At 42.5% G+C, this 16,007-nt stretch overlaps 1 long non-coding RNA gene across 1 annotated transcript; it reads left to right on the top strand.

Annotated features, from left to right (window-relative positions):
* Positions 1 to 1,389: 1,389 nt before the first annotated feature.
* LOC124659548 lies at positions 1,390 to 2,648 on the top strand. The gene is made up of 3 exons (XR_006989616.1): positions 1,390 to 1,517; positions 1,885 to 2,004; positions 2,440 to 2,648. It is a non-coding gene; the product is annotated as an uncharacterized LOC124659548 (long non-coding RNA).
* The last annotated feature ends 13,359 nt before the right edge of the window (positions 2,649 to 16,007 follow it).

The following is a 16,007-nucleotide window of genomic DNA, read 5'->3' as shown; positions in this document are numbered from 1 at the left end:
CTAAAAATGCATAAATAATGATGGATCATGGCAAATATCATTCAAATTTAATCGTATGAGTCAGTATTGATGATATAAAATGCATGTATCAGTGTTCAATAAACTCTCTTGATATTATGCGAATGTCGACTGCATAGTATTTGCCCATTGTGACTCGAGAGGGAATTACGGAGAGCATAATATATCTTATATAATTTGAAGGAGTTAAGTGACATGTAACGTTATCTTATCATTCATGTGTAACTCGGGAGAAAGGGACTCACAAAGCTTAGTCCATGACCATGGGATTAACCCTTAATTACTAGTGGATCAGGGTGATTGACCATTTGACACCGTTGCGGTTATGAGTGATGAAATAACAGATGGTTGGTCGGTGTTCATCTTTATTTAGAGCTCCTCCCATACATTTACAAATAAAGAAGGACATAGATATATTCTGGACATGTTCTACTCAAATGCTAGTGGTAATTCCAGATTCCCCTTTACTTCTTTATCTTGCTCTTGTTTACTTTCAGTTTAGTTTACTTTATTCTTGTTTAAGTTCTTTGTAATTAGTTACTTTAAACCTCTCTCAATTACTACTATCCTAGTAACTTATATAATAACTATTTTCAAATCAAGGTTTTGGGTGCGAAGGTGGACGTGCCTGACAACGTCGTAGTTGTGGGGTTGTGTTGTTTTCATTCTGCAAAGTTTTCATGGGACAAACTTTTAAATAAATATTTGTCACTACAAATACTGCAATAACACTGTTGTTGGTCGCAAGAACCTACTCGTCATAGGCCTCATCCTGTGGGGACCACTCACACACAATTAGATCAGCAACCATAAACATTATAAAAAAATTGATAAATGAATAGCAAATAGTCTTACAGTGTCATCGATCACGAAGGAATCAATAGTAAATGTATGATGGGAAGTGGAGAATATTAGGGAATGACTATGGAGATGGTGGTGTTGACTGTGGTAGAGCTTCAACGTCAAGAAATGGATGTGCGGTGATCCTTTGATGATTGCATTGTGATATCTTCTCTTTCTTAATAGATGGCCCCATTTTGCTGATCTCACAGCGAGCCACGTCACCTCATCAAAAAATTGCACTACGTCTCATTGTTTCGACGCGTACCCAACGGTTTTTGCAATCGAGACCGACATGGCAGGACCGACGAGCCGAACCGAGCAGCTTCCTCGGCAGACCCACCGCACGACCGGAACCACGAGTCCTTCCTCGCGAGAACCACCTGCGTCCACCAGATGGGCCGACCGAAGGCAGCCCATCAACAGTTGGACCGATGTTCGCTTGCGAAAAAAATAAGCCTTCCTCGTGGTCGCGACGGGATCCCGGCCGCCCCATAGATCTCTCCCCCACCACGACTTCGCTCGGTTCGCCTTCCAACATCCCCACCGCTCGCAACGGGAACGGGCCGTGGTCGCCCCCGGATCCCGGCCGCCACATACATCTCTCCCCACCACGACTCCGCTCCGTTCGTCTTCGAACAGCGGCACAACGGCAACGGGTATGCTCTGCCAATCTCCGCCCTCCGCATTGAACACAATAAAGCCTGCCTTGAAGGCAGTAGAAACTGCTCGGACAATTTGTTCTGCCGCCGCCGTCTTAAAGGCACGCGATGGTGCTCTCATCTGCCGCATGGTTTTCTGACATTTATCGAGACTGTTCGATGTATCTCTACATTTATCGAGTAGAAACTGTTCGGTCCAACTGAGCCATCGCCGTCTCCATGTTAAAAACCACCCCCGTGCTGCCATTGACATCGACCGCACTCTCCTACTCCATCTATGGCACTGATCTCCACCATGGTAGCTCACGTTTTTAGTCTCTCTTTCTTTTGTGAATTCCTCAACATGTGTTTGTTAATCTTCCAGGTTACGCTCTGGCCTGGCTCGAAAGCTGCTTGATGTTTTGCCACACACGATTTGATTGGATTGTATGTGCTGCTTTCTCAAGCCCCTCCGATTTGATTGGGTTTCGACTGGATTCTGCAGGTTAGATTCTACATCTATTAACGGAAGAGATCTTGATCGCTCCTTTGTGGTATGCCTTTTCTCTGTTTATTTTTCGTCATCCTGCCAAACAATTATGTACAAGACCCTTGTGGCCCTTCGGGGATCAGGGTTACCATCATACAGTATAATCTACTCTGAAGTATTTGTTTTGTGGCCCAGATGTCAACAATATGCTCTCAGCTTTCAATTGTCAAAATAGTGAATGTTTTTAGGCCAAAGGACTAATCAGCTTTGTGGATATCATTGCGTGAAGTTTGGTAGGCAGAGAAATCTTTTTTTCTGTGCAGAATTGTTCCCTGTTATTTTCCAGCCAACAATTCAGAATTCAGGCAGTATCATGATAACTTACTTTCAGATTTTTTTACATTTTCTCTTTGCAATCTATAATCCTAATTATGCCTCTTAATATCTCAGGTGCTGCAAACTGGTTTATATACAATGTAATCTGACTGATTAATGCATGGTATACGTACTTCACACCATAGAGACTTCAGCTGGTAATTTGATGATCAACTATCTTGCTATTTTACACAACCTGTTTTTCCGTGTCTACTTATTGCCCGCAGGTGAATTTTGAAAACGTCATTTCTTATGGCAGGGAGTCTTTTTTTAGAGGAAATCCAATACCGATTTTTTTTAGTATTTCCTATCTGAGGTATACTGCTGGGAAAATTAGATGTTGGATATATCAACACAGGTTACCATGTACGTACCACAGGTTATTGCTTTTCAGATATTGTAAACCTTGAAAGGATCATATGCCGCACCTAGAGGGGGGGGGTGAATAGGTGCTAACCAATTTTTAGTTCTTTTTCAATTTAGGCTTGACACAAAGGTAAATTTTCTTGCAATGATTGAGCAAAGGAGGAAGGAAGAAGAAGAGGGGTATAAATACCCCTCCCCAAAATCCAGCCGTTGGGGCTTCTGGGGGGGCCGGATATTCCGGCCTAAGTAAGGGCCGGATAATCCCCCCCCCGGATAATCCGGCCTTAGGTACAAAACCGGGAGAATGTCCGGCCAAAAATCCGGCCTCTAACCAGACTTGCTTTTCTTCAGATCCTTTGCCATTTTCGAGGGGGCCGGATATTTCCGAAATGTCCGGCCCGGATAATCCGGCCTTGGGACAAAACCGGGACAATATCCGGGCAAATGTCCGGCCCCTATACTGAGCCGCAAATCCTCAAGTCCTTAGCCGAAAAACTGGGGGCCGGATATTTTGGAAATATCCGGCCCGGATTATCCGGCCTGATGATCTTTTTGCTGCATCTTTTTGACAGAACTGACCACATCCAACACACATAAAAATGTATCTATATAATCCTTGTACCACTTAAACAAACATTAGTGTATCACATACATTGTCATCAAACACACAAAACATAATATGAGAGATGTTCTTTCAATCTCCCCCTTTTTGGTGTTTGATGACAATATACGGATTTGCAAGAGAATCACTATAGAGACAAGTATGATGACAAAACATAGAGGCACTCCCCCTACATGTGTGCATATAAGTAATTTGCATTTGAATACAAATACACAACACATAGGAGCGAGGTGCCTCAACAAAAGAGGTATCCAACATGAGCTCTAACAAGAGACATAGACATATATGAAGTTGAGATAGGATGCTCGAAATCATACCCATGTGTAGATGTATAATACGGAGATATAGCATCACACATAATATAGTAGCCTTGATCTCAACATATAGAATTCCGAAAACCATAACAATGTCTCACACCACATAGCACATAGTTTTAAACGGAACACAAGCAAACCAAATAGTTCAAACCAAATAGTTCAAATAAGAGGGAACACAAGCAATATAGGAATGATAAACGCGTATGCTTGTGCCCAAAACATGCAAATCCCCGAGAGAGTTCCTAATAGAACACTTCTCCCCCTTTGGCATCGAGACGCCAAAAAAGGGAATAAGCGCGATGCTACTCGCCCCATGGAGATCACTCAGAGCCATCGTCATTGTCGGACTGGTACTCCTCTTCTTCTTCTTCTTCATCAGTGTCAGGGGCATCCGGAGAGCGGCGAGTGAGGTTGGACCTTTGAATGCAATCATCAAGATCACTCCACGGAACCTGTGCAGAATGCCACCCCCTGTAACCTCGGGTGAACTGGAGGCTGAGGCGGGGGTCCTTGCTCACCACCGAGCTTGTGCGGAATAACCGCCTGAGTATGCTTAATCTCAGAACGCTCTCGGCTGGCCGCATAGTTCTCCTTATGGATCTCAATGTTCATGCAAAGGATGTGACGCTGAAACCAACTAAACCTGCTCACATGTTTCTTCATAGCTGGGAGATCAGGATGGCGAGCAGGAGCAAAACCACTAGAACGAGCATCGCCCATGAAGGAGTCAGGTGCAGGTGCAGCAGAAGAGACTGGCTTAAGCTTGTAAGCCTTCTTGACAGAATGCTTCATCAATGGATACCCGCTCAAGTCTTCACCATCCACAGCCACAGAGTTGTTGATGAGGAGTTGGATATATGGTGCATAAGGTATGGTGGTCCGGAAGACCATGGTATCATGAATCTCATTGAAGATGAAGTCCATGACATCAATAGTGTAGTTACGTTCCTCATTAGCATCATGGGCACACCTAAAGCTGAGGTGCATAAGATCCACAAGTGTTCCCCGGAGAGCATCATTGTTACCACCACTTGGAGAGATGGTGGCCCGAAAGAACCTGAGTAACTGACCATAGATGGGAAGCAGCCCCTTGGAAGAACCAACTTTTCCAGCTGAGGTATAGAGATCAAACAACACACTCTTATCTGCCCTCTGTGGTCCATGGAGACGACGACCTCCTCCTGCAGGAACTCCAAGAATACCAGCAAATCGGCGCAAGGTTACCCTACAGTGAGTAGAACCAGTCATCCATTCCATAGTGCGGTCCTCATCTTTCTGGATGGCCAAAGTGGCAAAGAATTGCTTCACCAACTCTGGACTATAGTCACATTGAACCTTCATGATATCCTTCAAGCCCATCCTGCCGGCTACCCAGATTGCATCTTCAAAATGATTGTTGACTGCCAGAAGGTCCACATCGATAGCTTGCATGGGTCTCAGATTCTTCATGGGCTCATAAATGTCCTTGTAGATGAACTCCTGCTCCATGCACCAGTATTTCCTGCCCTCTGTCTCTTCATCCCTTGGGAGGTCTTCATACCAGTTCTTCATGCGGATAGCGGAATAAGAGACAGGGTCCATGGTCTTGTAGTTTTCCCTTGAAGCCTTGTTCTTGTGCCTAGATGCTGAGGACTTGCGAGGAGCGTTGGACGTGAACTCATCACTTGACCGATCACCCCTTGGGCGTCTCCGAGCACCCCGAGAAACACGACCTGTGAACAGCAAAGACGGATAGCAAAGAGAAGATAATGCTCATAAGTCATGTATGATACAGTAATGTACTCTAGAAACATACTATAAGTCGGTACAAATCTAGACACGATAGATTGAAACAGAACTGCAGCGGCGATGAAGCTCCAGGCCGGATAATCCGGTGTCCCCTGGGGGCGGATAATCCGGCCAGGCCGGATAATCCGGGCTTTGCGAGGGCCGGATAATCCGGCCCTGCGAATCTTGCAGTTCTTCGAATCAAAAACTTGTCTATGACCAGATCGGCCTCATAGCATGCAAGAGGAGTGAACTACACATGGTTTGGAACAACTAGACACCATCTTCACCAAGAAAATAGCACATACAAATCACAACACCTAGGGTTAGGGATTGTGAGTCATACCCGCATCCATTGCAAAAGCCGCTTGGAGGAGAAGGTAGCTAGGGAGGAGAGGCACCCGATCCACCCGAGAACTCCGAGAGGGAGCGGACGGGGCGTCTCCGGCGAGGAGGAGGAGCTCCGGCGGCTTGAGGAGGGAGAAGGGGGCGCGTGGGGGGAACTGATTGAAGTGGCAACCGTTCTCCCCGCGGCCTCCCTTAGTCCTCCCGCAAATCGCCCAGGGCGGATAATCCGGCCCAAAGTGAGGGCGGATAATCCGGCCAGGCCGGATATTCCGGGGTGCTAGGGGACCGGATTATCCGGTTTTCTGGAAAATTCCAGAACACCGGAAATCCTGCCTATCTTTAGTTGGTTATTTGCGAACCCATATGTGGTGCAATATAATATCACGTCACATATAAGATGCATATTTACCAATAAGATGGGGCAACCTAGATCATCCGGTCGAGAAACCTCAAACTCCAAGTTTTTACCAAACATGACAAATGAGCAAGATGGAAGTGGCTTATAGGAGAGTGTAGGCTTAGGTTTAGTGGGTACAAACTGTTAATGGTACATGATCACTCAAGTTTGCAAGATATGAGCAAATAAGGCCAAACTAGAGTGATTTCCCATAAGAACATGGAGTTGTCAAATAAAAGACAATAAGATCCAAATAACTCCAACTCTTCACAAAGAAGAGTGTTGTGGCCTAGGCCACCATATATGAGTGTTGTGGGATGGCACCGCGAAGATGTATCTTGGGTCCAAGCCACTACTCATCATTGAAGCTCACATATCAACATATGATATAAAGAGAATGATTTCTTAATGTCGGCATTATGGGGGAGGGATAGCTCAATAATTTAAACCGCACTCCCCTGCTGGCGTGCAGTTGACGTGGGAGATAGAAATCTTTGTGGTGTAACTTTTCTTCAGGTCCCCGGCAACGGCGCCAGAAATTTAGCTTGATGACGCGTAAAGCACACGCTCGTTGGGAACCCCAAGTGGAAGGTGTGATGCGTACAGCAGCAAGTTTCCCTCGGTAAGAAACCAAGGTTTATCGAACCGAGTAGGAGTCAAGAAGCACGTCGAAGGTTGATGGCGGCGGGATGTAGTGCGGCGCAACACCGGGGATTCCGGCGCCAACGTGGAACCTGCACAACACAACCAAAGTACTTTGCCCCAACGAAACAGGTGAGGTTGTCAATCTCACCGGCTTGCTGTAACAAAGGATTAGATGTATAGTGTGGATGATGATTGTTTGCGAGAAAACGAGTAGAACAAGTATTGCGATAGATTGTACTTAATGTAAAAGAATGGACCGGGGTCCACAGTTCACTAGAGGTGTCTCTCCCATAAGATAAATAGCATGTTGGGTGAACAAATTACGGTCGGGCAATTGACAAATAGAGAGGGCATGACAATGCACATACATGATATGATAAGTATAGTGAAATTTAATTGGGCATTACGACAAAGTACATAGACCGCTATCCAGCATGCATCTATGCCTAAAAAGTCCACCTTCGGGTTATCATCCGAACCCCTTCCGGTATTAAGTTGCAAACAACGAGACAATTGCATTAAGTATGGTGCGTAATGTAATCAATAACTACATCCTCGGACATAGCATCAATGTTTTATCCCTAGTGGCAACAAGACATCCACAACCTTAGAACTTTCATCACTTGTCCCGGATTTAATGGAGGCATGAACCCACTATCGAGCATAAATACTCCCTCTTGGAGTTAAGAGCAAAAACTTGGCCGAGCCTCTACTAATAACGGAGAGCATGCAAGATCATAAACAACACATAGGTAATAGATTGATAATCACCATAACATAGTATTCTCTATCCATCGGATCCCGACAAACACAACATATAGAATTACGGATAGATGATCTTGATCATGTTAGGCAGCTCACAAGATCCAACAATGAAGCACATAAGGAGAAGACGACCATCTAGCTACTGCTATGGACTCATAGTCCAGGGGTGAACTACTCACTCATCACTCCGGAGGCGATCATTGCGATCAAGAGTCCTCCGGGAGATGATTCCCCTCTCCGGCAGGGTGCCGGAGGTGATCTCCTGAATCCCCCGAGATGGGATTGGCGGCGGCGGCGTCTCAGTAAGGTTTTCCGTATCGTGGCTCTCGGTGCTGGGGGTTTCGCGACGAAGGCTTTAAGTAGGCGGAAGGGCAACGCGGGGGGCCACACGAGGGCCCCACACACCAGGGCCGCGCGGCCAAGACTCGGGCCGCGCCGCCCTGTTGTGGCGGCGCCTCGTGGCCCCACTTCCTTTCCCCTCGGTCTTACGGAAGCTTCGTGCAAAAATAGGACCCCGGGCGTTGATTTCGTCCAATTCCGAGAATATTTCCTTTGTAGGATTTCTGAAACCAAAAACAGCAGAAAATAGCAACCGGCTCTTCGGCATCTCGTTAATAGGTTAGTGCCGGAAAATGCATAAATACGACATATAATGTGTATAAAACATGTAGATATCATCAATAATGTGGCATGGAACATAAGAAATTATCGATACGTCGGAGACGTATCAGCATCCCCAAGCTTAGTTCCTGCTCGTCCCGAGCGAGTAAACGATAACAAAGATAATTTCCGGAGTGACATGCCATCATAACCTTGATCATACTATTGTAAGCATATGTAATGAATGCAGCGATCAAAACAATGGTAATGACATGAGTAAACAAATGAATCATAAAGCAAAGACTTTTCATGAATAGTACTTCAAGACAAGCATCAATAAGTCTTGCATAAGAGTTAACTCATAAAGCAATAAATCAAAGTAAAGGTATTGAAGCAACACAAAGGAAGATTAAGTTTCAGCGGTTGCTTTCAACTTATAACATGTATATCTCATGGATAGTGTCAACATAGAGTAATATAACAAGTGCAATATGCAAGTATGTAGGAATCAATGCACAGTTCACACAAGTGTTTGCTTCTTGAGGTGGAGAGAGATAGGTGAACTGACTCAACATAAAAGTAAAAGAAAGGCCCTTCGCAGAGGGAAGCATCGATTGCTATATTTGTGCTAGAGCTTTTATTTTGAAAACATGAAGCAATTTTGTCAACGGTAGTAATAAAACATATGTATTATATAAATTATATCTTACAAGTTGCAAGCCTCATGCATAGTATACTAATAGTGCCCGCACCTTGTCCTAATTAGCTTGGGTTAACACTGATTATCATTGCATAACATATGTTTCAACCAAGTGTCACAATGGGGTACCTCTATGCCGCTTCGTACAAGGGTCTAAGGAGAAAGTTCGCATTGGATTTCTCACTTTTGATCATTCTTCAACTTAGACACCCATACCGGGACAACATAGACAACAGATAATGGACTCCTCTTTTAATGCTTAAGCATTCAACAACGATTAGTATTCTCATAAGAGATTGAGGTTTTATGTCCAAACCGAAACTTCCACCATGATTCATGGCTTTAGTTAGCGGCCCAATGTTCTTCTCTAACAGTATGCATACTCAAACCATTTGATTGTGAAAACCGCCCTTACTTCAGACAAGACGAACATGGATAGCAACTCACATGATATTCAACAAAGAGTTGATGGCGTCCCCAGAAAACATGGTTATCGCACAACAAGCAACTTAATAAGAGATAAAGTGCATAAGTACATATTCGATACCACAATAGTTTTTAAGGCTATTTTGTCCCATGAGCTATATATTGCAAAGGCGGATGATGGAAATTTAAAGGTAGCACTCAAGCAATTTACTTTGGAATGGCGGAGAAATACCATGTAGTAGGTAGGTATGGTGGACACAAATGGCATAGTGGTTGGCTCAAGGATTTTGGATGCATGAGAAGTAATCCCTCTCGATACAAGGTTTAGGCTAGCAAGGTTATTTGAAATAAACACAAGGATGAACCGGTGCAGCAAAACTCACATAAAAGACATATTGTAAACATTATAAGACTCTACACCGTATTCCTTGTTGTTCAAAACTCAATACTAGAAATTATCTAGACTTTAGAGAGACCAAATATGCAAACCAAATTTTAGCAAGCTCTATGTATTTCTTCATTAATGGGTGCAAAGTATATGATGCAAGAGCTTAAACATGAGCACAACAATTGCCAAGTATCAAATTATTCAAGACATTTTAGAATTACTACATGTAGCATTTCCCGATTCCAACCATATAACAATTTAACGAAGAAGATTCGACCTTCGCCATGAATACTATGAGTAAAGCCTAAGGACATATTTGTCCATATGCAACAGCGGAGCGTGTCTCTCTCCCACACAATGAATTCTAGGATCCATTTTATTCAAACAAAAACAAAAACAAAAACAAACCGACGCTCCAAGCAAAGCACATAAGATGTGACTGAATAAAAATATAGTTTCAGGGGAGGAACCTGATGATGTTGTCGATGAAGAAGGGGATGCCTTGGGCATCCCCAAGCTTAGACGCTTGAGTCTTCTTAAAATATGCAGGGGTGAACCACCGGGGCATCCCCAAGCTTAGAGCTTTCACTCCTCTTGATCATAGTATATCATACTCCTCTCTTGACCCTTGAAAACTTCCTTCACACCAAACTTCAAGCAAACTCATTAGAGGGTTAGTGCACAATCAAAAATTCACATGTTCAGAGGTGACACAATCATTCTTAACACTTCTGGACATTGCACAAAGCTACTGTACATTAATGGATCAAAGAAATTCATCCAACATAGCAAAAGAGGCAATGCGAAATAAAAGGCAGAATCTGTCAAAAACAGAACAGTCCGTAAAGACGAACCTGGAAGGGGCACTTAACTTGCTCAAACGGAAAAACTCAAAACTAATGAAAGTTGCGTACATATCTGAGGATCACGCACGTAAATTTGCAGATTTTTCTGATTTTTTTACAGAGACTTCTGCGCGAATTCGTGACAGACAGCAATGCTGTTTCTGTGCAGCAATCCAAATCTAGCATCAACTTTACCATAGAGACTTTACTTGGCACAAAAACATGATAAGGAGAGGTTGCTACAGTAGTAAACAACTTCCAAGACTCAAATATAAAACAAAGTACTGTAGTAAAAACATGGGTTGTCTCCCATAAGCGCTTTTCTTTAACGCCTTTCAGCTAGGCGCAGAAAGTGTAAATCAAGTATTATCAAGAGATGAAACATCGACATCATAATTTGTTCTAATAATAGAATCAAAAGGTAACTTCATTCTCTTTCTAGGGAAGTGTTCCATACCTTTCTTGAGAGGAAATTGATATTTAATATTACCTTCCTTCATATCAATGATAGCTCCAACAGTTCGAAGAAAAGGTCTTCCCAATATAATGGGACAAGATGCATTGCATTCAATATCCAAGACAACAAAATCAACGGGGACAAGGTTATTGTTAACCATAATGCGAACATTATCAACTCTCCCCAAAGGTTTTTTTTTAGCATTATCAGCAAGATTAACATCCAAATAACAATTTTTCAATGGTGGCAAGTCAAGCATATCATAGATTTTCTTAGGCATAACATAAATACTTGCACCAAGATCACATAAAGCATTACAATCAAAATCATTGATCTTCATCTTAATGATGGGCTCCCAACCATCTTCTAACTTTCTAGGAATAGAGGTTTCAAGTTTTAGTTTCTCTTCTCTAGCTTTTATGAGAGCATTTGTAATATGTTTTGTAAAGGCCAAATTTATAGCACTAGCATTGGGACTTTTAGCAAGTTTTTGTAAGAACTTTATAACTTCAGAGATGTGGCAATCATCAAAATCTAAATAATTATGAGCTACATCAATGGGATCATCATCCCCAATGTTGGAAAAAAATTCAGCAGTTGTATCACAAGCAGTTTCAGCAGTTTTAGCAATTTCAGGCAGTTTTGTACGCTTTGCACTAGGAGTAGAAACATTGCCAACACCAATTATTTTACCATTGATAGTAGGAGGTGTAGCAACATGTGAATCATTATCATTACTAGTGGTGGTAATAGTCCAAACTTTAGCTACATTATTCTTTTTAGCAAGTTTTTCATTTTCTTCTCTTTCCCACCTAGCATGCAATTCAGCCATTAATCTTATATTCTCATTAATTCTAACTTGGATGGCATTTGCTGTAGTAACAATTTTATTTTCAATATCCTCAGGTTTAGCAGCCATTTTATTAATTAAAGAAGATTGTGACGCAGACATGTATGAGATTCGGTTTTCGGCATTTGCAAGTTTAGTTTGCAACCCAGAAATCTCCATATTCAGATTTTTAAGTTGATTTCCTATATTCTTCAACAAGGTAGATTGTTCATTCATAGTTTTAGTAAACAATTTATTTTGCTCATATTGTGATTGCATAAAGCTCTTGGTGGATCTTTCAATTTCTAACATCTTTTCCTCATTAGGTGAAACATATCTACCATAAGAGTTACCATTAGCAGGATATGGCCTAGAATTATTGTAATTATTATTTTTAATGAAATTCACATCAACATGTTCTTTTTGAGCAACCAATGAAGCTAATGGAACATTATTAGGATCAACATTTGTCCTACCATTCACAAGCATAGACATAATAGCATCAATCTTATCACTCAAGGAGGAGGTTTCTTCGACAGAATTTACCTTCTTACCTTGTGGAGCTCTTTCCGTGTGCCATTCAGAGTAATTTATCATCATATCATCAAGAAGCTTTGTAGCCGCCCCCAAAGTGATGGACATAAAGGTACCTCCAGCAGCTGAATCCAATAGGTTTCGCGAAGAAAAATTTAGTCCTGCATAGAAGGTTTGGATGATCATCCAAGTAGTCAGTCCATGGGTTGGGCAATTCTTTACCAAAGATTTCATTCTCTCCCATGCTTGAGCAACATGTTCATTATCTAATTGCTTAAAATTCATTATGCTACTTCTCAAAGATATAATTTTAGCGGGAGGATAATATCTACCAATAAAAGCATCCTTACATTTAGTCCATGAATCAATACTATTCTTAGGCAAAGATAGCAACCAATCTTTAGCTCTTCCTCTTAATGAGAAAGGAAACAATTTCAATTTTATAATATCACCATCTACATCTTTATACTTTTGCATTTCACACAATTCAACAAAATTATTGAGATGGGCAGCGAGCATCATCGGAACTAACACCGAGAAAATTGCTCTCGCATAACAAGATTCGATAAAGCGAGGTTTAATTTCAAAGAATTCTGCTGTAGTAGCGAGGTGGAGTAATAGGTGTGCATAGGAAATCATTATTATTTGTGGTTGTGAAGTCACACAACTTAGTATTTTCAGGGGTATTCATTTTAGCAGTAGTAAATAAAGCAAACTAGATAAAGTAAATGCAAGTAACTATTTTTTTTGTGTTTTTGATATAGAGAGCAAGACAATAAATAAAGTAAAGCTAGCAACTAATTTTTTTGTGTTTTGTTTAAGTGCAGCAAACAAAGTAGTAAATAAAATAAAGCAAGACAAAAACAAAGTAAAGAGATTGGATTGTGGAGACTCCCCTTGCGGCGTGTCTTGATCTCCCCGGCAACGGCGCCGGAAATTTAGGCTGCGGCGTGCGATTGACGTGGGAGATAGAAATCTTTGTGGTGTAACTTTTCTTCGGGTCCCCGGCAACGGCGCCGGAAATTTAGCTTGATGACGCGTAAATCACACGCTCGTTGGGAACCCCAAGTGGAAGGTGTGATGCGTACGGCGAGCAAGTTTCCCTCGATAAGAAACCAAGGTTTATCGAACCAGGTAGGAGTCAAGAAGCACGTCGAAGGTTGATGGCGGCGGGATGTAGTGCGGCGCAACACCGGGGATTCCGGCGCCAACATGGAACCTGCACAACACAACCAAAGTACTTTGCCCCAACGAAACGAGTGAGGTTGTCAATCTCACCGGCTTGCTGTAACAAAGGATTAGATGTATAGTGTGGATGATGATTGTTTGCGAGAAAACAGTAGAACAAGTATTGCGGTAGATTGTACTTAATGTAAAAGAATGGACCGGGGTCCACAGTTCACTAGAGGTGTCTCTCCCATAAGATAAATAGCATGTTGGGTGAACAAATTACGGTCGGGCAATTGACAAATAGAGAGGGCATGACAATGCACATACATGATATGATAAGTATAGTGAAATTTAATTGGGCATTACGACAAAGTACATAGACCGCTATCCAGCATGCATCTATGCCTAAAAAGTCCACCTTCGGGTTATCATCCGAACCCCTTCCGGTATTAAGTTGCAAACAACGAGACAATTGCATTAAGTATGGTGCGTAATGTAATCAATAACTACATCCTCGGACATAGCATCAATGTTTTATCCCTAGTGGCAACAGCACATCCACAACCTTAGAACTTTCATCCATCGTCCCAGATTTAATGGAGGCATGAACCCACTATCGAGCATAAATACTCCCTCTTGGAGTTAAGAGCAAAAACTTGGCCAGAGCCTCTACTAATAACGGAGAGCATGCAAGATCATAAACAACACATAGGTAATAGATTGATAATCACCATAACATAGTATTCTCTATCCATCGGATCCCGACAAACACAACATATAGAATTACAGATAGATGATCTTGATCATGTTAGGCAGCTCACAAGATCCAACAATGAAGCACATAAGGAGAAGACGACCATCTAGCTACTGCTATGGACTCATAGTCCAGGGGTGAACTACTCACTCATCACTCCGGAGGCGATCATGGCGATGAAGAGTCCTCCGGGAGATGATTCCCCTCTCCGGCAGGGTGCCGGAGGCGATCTCCTGAATCCCCCGAGATGGGATTGGCGGCGGCGGCGTCTCAATAAGGTTTTCCGTATCGTGGCTCTCGGTACTGGGGGTTTCGCGACGAAGGCTTTAAGTAGGCGGAAGGGCAACGCGGGGGGCCACACGAGGGCCCCACACACCAGGGCCGCGCGGCCAAGACCTGGGCCGCGCCGCCCTGTTGTGGCGGCGCCTCGTGGCCCCACTTCCTTTCCCCTCGGTCTTCCGGAAGCTTCGTGCAAAAATAGGACCACTGGGCGTTGATTTCGTCCAATTCCGAGAATATTTCCTTTGTAGGATTTCTGAAACCAAAAACAGCGAGAAAACGACAAGCGGCTCTTCGGCATCTCGTTAATAGGTTAGTGCCGGAAAATGCATAAATACGACATATAATGTGTATAAAACATGTAGATATCATCAATAATGTGGCATGGAACATAAGAAATTATCGATACGTCGGAGACGTATCAAGCATCCCCAAGTTTAGTTCTCGCTCGTCCCGAGCAGAAAGCGATAACAAAGATAATTTCCGGAGTGACATGCCATCATAACCTTGATCATACTATTGTAAGCATATGTAATGAATGCAGCGATCAAAACAATGGTAATGACATGAGTAAACAAATGAATCATAAAGCAAAGACTTTTCATGAATAGTACTTCAAGACAAGCATCAATAAGTCTTGCATAAGAGTTAACTCATAAAGCAATAAATCAAAGTAAAGGTATTGAAGCAACACAAAGGAAGATTAAGTTTCAGCGGTTGCTTTCAACTTATAACATGTATATCTCATGGATAGTGTCAACATAGAGTAATATAACAAGTGTAATATGCAAGTATGTAGGAATCAATGCACAGTTCACACAAGTGTTTGCTTCTTGAGGTGGAGAGAGATAGGTGAACTGACTCAACATAAAAGTAAAAGAAAGGCCCTTCGCAGAGGAAGCATCGATTGCTATATTTGTGCTAGAGCTTTTATTTTGAAAACATGAAGCAATTTTGTCAACGGTAGTAATAAAGCATATGTATTATGTAAATTATATCTTACAAGTTGCAAGCCTCATGCATAGTATATTAATAGTGCCCGCACCTTGTCCTAATTAGCTTGGGTTAACACTGATTATCATTGCATAACATATGTTTCAACCAAGTGTCACAATGGGGTACCTCTATGCCGCCTGTACAAGGGTCTAAGGAGAAAGTTCGCATTGGATTTCTCGCTTTTGATCATTCTTCAACTTAGACACCCATACCGGGACAACATAGACAACGAGATAATGGACTCCTCTTTTAATGCTTAAGCATTCAACAACGATTAATATTCTCATAAGAGATTGAGGTTTTATGTCCAAGCTGAAACTTCCACCATGATTCATGGCTTTAGTTAGCGGCCCAATGTTCTTCTCTAACAAGTATGCATACTCAAACCATTTGATTGTGAAAACCGCCCTTACTTCGGACAAGACGAACATGCATAGC

This window comes from Lolium rigidum, chromosome 6 (genome assembly GCF_022539505.1).
Source record: "Lolium rigidum isolate FL_2022 chromosome 6, APGP_CSIRO_Lrig_0.1, whole genome shotgun sequence".
In the NCBI taxonomy this organism is placed as follows: Eukaryota; Viridiplantae; Streptophyta; class Magnoliopsida; order Poales; family Poaceae; genus Lolium; species Lolium rigidum.
This window is presented reverse-complemented; position numbering and strand designations above follow the sequence as displayed.